General features: G+C 45.5%; 1 pseudogene; it reads right to left on the minus strand.

Moving 5' to 3' along the window:
- Window positions 1-93: 93 nt before the first annotated feature.
- On the minus strand, window positions 94-5,354 carry LOC142464184 (translocation protein SEC63 homolog; annotated as a pseudogene).
- Between the last annotated feature and the right edge of the window lie 3,385 nt (window positions 5,355-8,739).

Here is an 8,739-nt window from a genome sequence, read left to right on the forward strand (position 1 = left end):
TAACCATCTTTTATTTACCAACTATCATTTTTGATTAAATATACCCCTTATTTTGTGAAGGAAGAAATGTTCTAACATCTGTTACATTGCCTTTTATGCTTTGATTTTTTTCTGCTGATAACACTATAAAATGAAATCATTAACATTCAGAATATCGTACATTTCTAAATATATTTAGTAGTCAAAATAGCAAAGTATTTTAAAGTAACACCCTTCCTTGTATCCCACGTACTGTATGAAGCTTCCATGTCAACATCACTTGAATCTGGTTTATTTTCTGCTGTATTCCTATTCGGAAAAAGGATCTATCAGGCAAATAATAACCATTGGGCAAAACTCTTTTGGACCTTATGTTATAAAGGTGTATACAATATATATGCTCTAAAAACAGAAAAGGGGAGGGAGATTTCTAAAATGAATCTCTGTAATCTCTGTTTTCCCCTCTAAAATAAATAATAATGTAGAGTTTGTGAGTAGAAAAGTTGTGGTAAAATGGGTTTGTAAATTAAAAAGTAGTAGTACTTAGTAGTCATCCAATACTTAGTACTCCTCCAGTACCATTACACAAAATCAACCTTTAATCATTTGCTGCCAGAGGGGATAGAGGTGTATGGCAAAGCAAATTGGTTAACCCTAAACATACTCATTTTATACATCTCTACAGAAAATGTATATTTATTTAAACAAAAATGTTTTACCAGGAAGTAATACATTGAGAGTTATCTCTCGTTTTCAAGTATGTCCTGGGCATAGAGTTATGATGACAGATACATGGGTACAAATACATGGTTACATTAAGTGAGCAGGGTTATACGTTATATACTAGACATTGCATACACAGTTAGAGATAATATATGTTATGGGCATATGTAACAGTTACAGGTCAGATTAAAATGTGAGACAGCCTTAGTTTTGAAAGAGCTTAGACTGGTGGTGGCTGTGAGAGTCTCCGGTAGAGTGTTCCAGTTGTGAGGTGCACGGTAAGAGAAGGAGGAGCGGCCGGATACTTTGCTGAACATTAGGACCATGAACAGTCTTTTGGAGTCAGATCTCAGATGATAAGAGCTGCATGTGGTAGGGGTGAGGAGCTTGTCAACCGAGACAACACAGACAACTGGAAGAATAACCATGAAGGCTAATCCATACACCAGCCCTGCACAACACCCGGTGCGGCCCGCGATGGACCCCCTTCACCGCCCCTCCTCCTTCACCCCCCTTCCCTCCCGTTCCCTGGTAAGGACACAAGCAGCAGTGTCTGTGTGACCGCGCTCTCTCCCCCCCCCCCCCCCCCCCTCCCCCTCAGCCTGCTCCAGCAGGGTGACGCGCTTTAGCAGTGTAGCGCGACCCGGAACTTCCGGGTCTGCTGCTAGAGCGCGCATCCCTTGCGCTTCACTCACGCTTCCCTGCCACCATCTCTTTTGCCGCCGCCACCGCCACCGCCATCGTCAGGTAAGCATGGGGGTGGGGGGGTAGTACATTCATGCGGGGGGCTACTGAAATGGAATGGGCAGGGGGGCTGCTGACATGGGAGAGGGGGCTGCTGAAATGGAATGGGCTGGTGGGGCTGCTGAAATGGGCTGGGGGGCTGCTGATATGGGTTGTGGGGGCTGCTGAAATGGGCTGTGGGGGCTGTTGTGGGGGCTGTTGTGGGGGCTGCTGAAATGGGCTGTGGGGGCTGTTGTGGGGGCTGCTGAAATGGGCTGTGGGGCCCGGCTCTGTTTTCCTTGTGAGGGGGGAGAGTGGTGTAAGTTGCAGGGGGGGAGTGATGTGAGGTGCAGGGGGGGGGAGAGTGATGTGAGGTGCAGGGGGGGGAGAGTGATGTGATGTGCAGGGGGGGAGAGTGATGTGATGTGCAGGGGGGGGAGAGTGATGTGATGTGCAGGGGGGGAGATTGATGTGATGTGCGGGGGGGGGGGGGGCAGAGTGATGTGAGGTGCGGGGGGGGGGCAGAGTGATGTGAGGTGCAGGGGGGGAGTGATGTTAGGTGCAGGGGGGAGAGTGATGTGAGGTGCAGGGGGGTGGGATGTGTGTGGTGTGCAGTTGGTATTGTGTGTTTGATGTGGGGGAGTATTATGTGTATGGGTGAGGGGGAGAGATGGGGGTATGAGAGATCGCTGGGGAGTCTCGCAAAGGTTGATGATGGGTTTTGGGGGAGGTATGAGGATGATGATGATGATGATGATGAAGGGTGCTGGGGGAGATATATATGAGGATGATGATGAGAGGTGCTGGAGGAGAGATGATGATGATGATTTTACCCGTGCGGCCCAAATCTTTTTTCCTTGGAGCAGTTCGGCCCTTCTCACTGTACAAGTTGTGCAGGCCTGCCATACACAAACAAAACCAACATAGACTTTTTCTGATCCACAATTCACGCTGTCAATGCAATACCAAAGCTTACAGCTTGTTGTCTATCTGGGTCACCAAACTCTTCCCAATTCTCATCTGTTAAGGGTGCATATGCCTTTGCTATCCTCATAAACATGACTTCATCTCCTCCTTTATCAGGGTGGAATTTCAGAGACAGCAGACGATATTGCTTCTTAATTTCGGAAACCGTTGCACCTAGATACAAACTTAAGACTTCATAAGGGTTGTATTCTTGATATTCTCTGTCTGTTTTGGAAACTTTGTACACAAGAAAGAGAAATAATGCCCATCCAGCAAGCAGACCTATTTTCTTTAAAGTAGGAATTATATTTTGCTGCGGATTGATTACAACTGGTACCACAGGCAACTTCTATAGATGTCGTATTTTTTTCAATCGGTTTTGTTCCAAGTTCTGGTCCCGCGCCCACTGGTAATATGTGGCCGGGATGACGATCAGCCCAACGAAGGAGGCTAGGAAGTAGAAGAATGTGTTGCCATGATGATCGTACTGGATCTGCTGCCTGGCAATGGTTGCCCCTGCACCACCTCACTGGGAGAGTCCGACCCGTGCGAGTCCCACCTGTGACGCACTCACCGCATGACACCTGGCGACCAACGGCCGCACCCGGCACAGGCCATACCCCCACCTCCTCCTGTGTGACCGTATAGATCAGGAAGGGCCAACTCCAGTCCTCAAGGCCACCAACAGGTTAGGCTTTAAGGATATCTCTGCTTCAGCACAGGTGGCTCAATCAGTGGCTCAGTCAATGACTGAAGCAGGGATATCCTGAAACCCTGACCTGTTGGTGGCCCTGGAGGACTTGAGTAGGCCACCTCTGTACTAGACTATACAACACATCATGATTATTTGTTAAAACAAAGTAGAGGACTTCATTACAAATGGTTGTTAATGTAATATTTGAACAATAATGAATTGCTGGTCTCCACTGCACGCATGATTGAAGATATCCAAGTCAAGCAGACGTTTCGCTAATTCATTGTGGCCGAGGTGAATAAAGACATTGCACAACGTTTCGGGCTGGCCCCCTTCGTCAGGTGCATCGTGCCATTTCTTGGGTCACCTCTGCCACAACAAAATGCTCTACGTGTCCACAGGACATAGTCATCTTCGAGTGCAGTGGAGACCAACCTTTCACTATAGTGCATTGAGGGGGCTTCAGAGACTCACTCAATATCTCCATCATTGCACCGGATGAACAAGGACGCCAATTAATGCGAATGCCCCTACCCATCTGTAATGGACTATTTGAACAAACCCTTTTATTTGTTCATATCATTGGTTACCTCCCTGATTTACCCTTTTGCAAGCTATGGATATGTATGTATAGCTTTATACAGCGCCATCCAGATAGAGCGCTTCACCGCAGTAATCCACGTGACGTAATAATATAACGCAGTATGGGAATAAGCGCGTCACTAATAAAACAAGAGGAACACGAGTCCCTGCCCTGAAGAGCTTACAATCTACACTGATATCTGCCCTTAACTGTAAAGGGTTTTATCCGAGGGAAATATGCTTTCCAGTACACCTCACATAGAAGCGATGGAGTTGTGGCTTTATAGCCGCGGTTAACAGAACGAAGACGGTTTCCTGTTTCTGTTTTTTTAATATTGTTAACAGCAACTGGTGAATGAACTTCTTTTCTGTGAAATAGAGATGGGCGCATGGCTCAAAATTAGCTTTGCGGATTTATTTTCGAATATTAAAAAAAAACAAACCATTGAACATTTGTGAATATTTCGGGAAACCCTGCAAGGAAAATATTTACATGACATTGTCCCTTTTTGGTGATTTATTACATTTTCCAGTATTTGTACATTTCATCCATACAGAACACGGGAGGCATATTCACCAGGTGATTCTACTCCATAAGACAACTTCCTGGACTGGAAGATTCACATTATTTCAAGCGAGCAACTGCGAGGCGTCTTATGGGGTAACAACGCTTAATAAATATCGCCTCTAGTAGGGATGTGAGAAACCTCGGCATGAGGTCACGAACCATGAAACATGCGCCCCTTTCGAGTCCCAAAAAAAAGCTACATCTGAGTCCAGAAACGGCGCGTTGCAATTTTATCATGCTAACCTGCTCAATTCTATAGAATCGCTAGATTTACCCAATGCTAACATTATAAACAGGGAAAACCAACATGTTTCACTCACATACTGTATATCTGTCGATATTTTACCAAAAGCCTACTAATTTAGTGACCTTATAAGACATTTGAGGCTTGACGAAACGCTTCGCACGGAATTGGAAAAGGATGTCTTCTTTCTACCCCCTTTGTATCTAAAGCCCTCTCCCGCCTTAAACCTTTTTCACTGACTGCCCCACACCTCTGGAATGCCCTTCCCCTCAGTACCCGACTAGCACCCTCTCTATCCACCTTTAAGACCCACCTTAAGACACACTTGCTTAAAGAAGCATACGAATAGCACTGTGAACATTCTGAACACGATACATAAAGATTGGCCCCCTGCAGACGCACTTACCAGAACTCCCTCCTACGGTCTCTGTACGTTCTCCCTACCCACCAATTAGACTGTAAGCTCCTCGGGGCAGGGACTCCTCTTCCTTAATGTCTAAAGCACTTATTCCCATGATCTGTTATTTATATTATCTGTTATTTATTTGATTACCACATGTATTACAACTGTGAAGCACTATGTACATTAATGGCGCTATATAAAGACATACAATACAATACAATTGAATTTGGGAAACAAAAGGCTTAAAATCTTGCTCATCTCTAGCTCATAGACACCCTTGTTTTGTGCTACTTTAACATATTCAATTTCCCTCTGAATACAAAAATGCTGCATTAATGCCGCTGTATTAGAGCTTTCTAAGATCAAGAAACATAAATTCCTTCTTGCACAAGGTCACAGAGGAAGTGGTTTACCTACCGATGGCTGCAAGATGCTGCTGCTCTGAAGAATCCACTTTATGCACACAAGCCATTAGTTAAAAGAAAGTCTGGATACAAATGCTGCATACAGGTAACTGATTGAAATGCTTTTGTGGTGGGTATTAAACCCACATTAATTGTGAAGGTTTTATGGTGTGTGACATTTTCTCATCTAAGGTTGTTACCACGTGAAAAATACAGGCACTGTGCATTTGCACTTAAAAAAAATGAGTTCTACACTTAATAGAATTTGGTTTATATGGATAGATTGGCTTTTCTGGACTGCAATACAGTGATTATTATTCATGGTGGAATGCCTACCGTAACTTCTTATTTAAACCTAATCATTCTTAACTAACACGTGTTTCTGGTGTCCCTGCTTATTCATTTCATTTAAATACTGTAGCTTCTTATATTTAGTTTAGTTCGTTTGCAGCACACTGCTTATTTTCCTATTCAACATTCGCCTCTTCTTTTCTCGTAAAAGTAAAGAGAACACAAACAAAAACAAGATAAGAATTCAGAGTCCACCTGAAAGGGGCATGTCCATGTACAGGGCCCCCAGACATCAGCGAACAATTTATTGGAAGGGGATGGGATTTGGTGTTTACTATCGGACGGCCTCCTTCTTTTCTCCCAATCGATGTTGTGTGCGCCTGGTGGCTGCAGGGCGACAGATTTCATTTTTATACATATAAAAATACCCCCACCCACACCAATACATATAAAAAAATACCCCCAACCCCAATACATATAAAAATACCCCCCTCCCCAATACATAAAAAATACCCCCACCCCCTTCAAAAAATATAAAAATACCCCCAACCCCAATACATATAAAAATACCCCCCCCAATACATATAAAAATACCCCCACCCCCCCCCCAATACATATAAAAATACCCCCACACCCCCCCCCAATACATATAAAAATACCCCCCCCCCAATACATATAAAAATACACCCATCCTGTGATTGCGGGGTGTGGCGGGTCCGGTGACTGCGGCAGGTGTTCGCCACACCTGTGGAATATCTTTATGTCACGGACAGTGTCCTTGTGACAGGATCCATTGCTCCTGGCACATGGGCCAGTTATTGCAGAGCATGGAAGGAGTGGCAGGCTTGGGTCATGTGGTTCGGACCACCTCGTCCTCTTCAGATGTGAACATGCTTGTTTAATTGATGTTGAAGAAATATGAGCAACAAGTTGTTTGTCAGTTCAGTGCCCTCTTTTTTGTCTGGATTGTCATTTTTTAACGTAATGCAAAATATGTTTAACTTTATGAAGAACTTTTATAGTGCAAAGAATGGTCCGCGATTGGAGATGTCTCTGTGAGGGTAAAGACCGACATAGGACTGATAAGGTTAGTCTGTTGGGAAAATTGTTGGGAGTCTCAAGAAATGTTTGCCACTCAAATTTCGAGGCTACCCTCTTTTGTGCTGCTTTTCCATTGTCCTTTTACGGGGCTACCAGGTTTGGCAAGCTTGTTCCCCATGAAAAATCTCACCTTGGGAGTTTGTCGTTTGGGAAAAGTGGAATGCGGCAGCAATTTTGGGCCTCCCAGTGGGGTCTCCGCCCCAAACTTCTGAGCGCACAAGTACGGTCTCTGCCCCCCATCCAATGCAAGTAGTGTTTTTGCCCCCTCAATCACAGTGGGGACACAAGTGAGGCCTATGACCCTTTCCCTACAAGTGGGATACAAATAGGGTCACGCCTAGGAAAGACCCTCTATTGATCCCAGTGACCTAAAGCAGGCCCACCCTCACACCCCTGTAACCCGCCTAATTAGGGGGTGGGAGGGGTTAAACAACATTGATGGGGGGCAGGAGGGAAGAGCCCAGGGCCAAAGTCCTTCTCTTACTCCCCCCGCTCCACGTAGGATACACTGAAGGCCTAGCGCACCCCACGTTCCCCTTGAAAACTCTAAAGAGCTCTCCTTATCTCACTGCTTCAGCTGGCCCATTCAACTCCCGCACGGGCAAAAACTTTGTTGGTGATCCAGGGTGCCTGCGAGAATGGCACTCTGGTTCAACACCACTTCCAGTCCCCTCAGATGTCAGAAACTTGGAGGACAGCCCACGAAGCCGACGCTTCAGCCAACCCTCGCTTGCGATGACCAGGAGGCAAGCTGTAAGCGCTCTGTGTCCTGTCTGGCCTTCCAGCCTCCCCGAGTTTGCTGGAACCACGGAAACAGGTACTGCTCCCACAGCTGCAGTCTCATGTGAGTTTGCCTCAGTCTGGAGCCAATTAACAGCTCCAGACTGGGAACTTTCCTGGCAGGGCGCGGACTGTCTTCCCACCTGTGCTCAGAATCTATACATCCCCTCTCCATACTCCCCTCCCCACCGCGACACAGACCAATGCAGTGAGCGGAGAATGGGCAGGGGAAAAACATGGACTCACAGAAGGAGGAAGGAAGGGTGAGCCTAGTTCCAGTGGTCATGCCAACCTGTCACCTAGGGGCTCCAAAGGATTTACATTCAGCAGCAAGTCCTAGGATTTAAGAGAAACGCACTAAAAAGGTGATATTTCGTAACCAATCTCTCCAAAGAAATCTACTGTCCTTTTTGTAATTGAGATGAAAAAGACAGGTCAGAAAATAAGAAAAGTACACTAAGAAAGTAAACCAGTCTACAATAGTGGCTAAAAAAAAGGAGACTTGGAGAATGAAAGATCTCTTAAATGATCAACCTCAATCCTTTTAACCACAGCTGCACGCAGCTAGGGATGGGGAGTACACTTTCAGTACTTGGCATCTAAAGGCAGATGGAGTCCAGAGGAACAGAATCTCCCTATAAATGGCAATATAGAAAGGGTTTTAAGACTTCAAAATTAGGTTAGGGACTTTACTTTAAGAATTGAAGCTTACAATGTGGCAGCCATGTCATATACATGTAACGCGTCTTTATTACTCTAGCATGATCTAGGCATACAGATGCAGCGGTCAGGATTCGGCCATTTCTCGATTTTTTTTTCGAGATCTCCCCCAGATCCTCGCTAGTTTTGCCACAACAGACTAATGGCCCATTGGATTAACACACCCTTGGGTCCCTGCTGTGTGAATCCTACCGTGATCTACCTGTCTGTAAAAGACTCGCAGTAGGGAGAGGGAGTGGCTCAGCGAGTAAAGACACTGACTGGCACTGAGAGTTTGAAGCAGGGGAGCCTTGTTCAATTCCCAGTGTCGACTCCTTGTGACCTTGGGCAAGTAACTTTATCTCCCTGTGCCTCAGGCACCAAAATCATAGATTGTAAGCTCCATGGGGCAGGGACCTGTGTCTGCAAAATGTCTCTGTAAAGCGCTATGTATGACTAGTAAGTAGCGCTATACAAGAACATGCATTATTATTATTATTATTATTATTATAGTAAGACATAGGCTGAATCAGTAACTCTACCTGTGCGCCTCTAACAGACGATCGCAGGGGTTTTATGTAA

This window comes from Ascaphus truei, chromosome 1 (assembly GCF_040206685.1).
Source record: "Ascaphus truei isolate aAscTru1 chromosome 1, aAscTru1.hap1, whole genome shotgun sequence".
Taxonomy (NCBI): domain Eukaryota; kingdom Metazoa; phylum Chordata; class Amphibia; order Anura; family Ascaphidae; genus Ascaphus; species Ascaphus truei.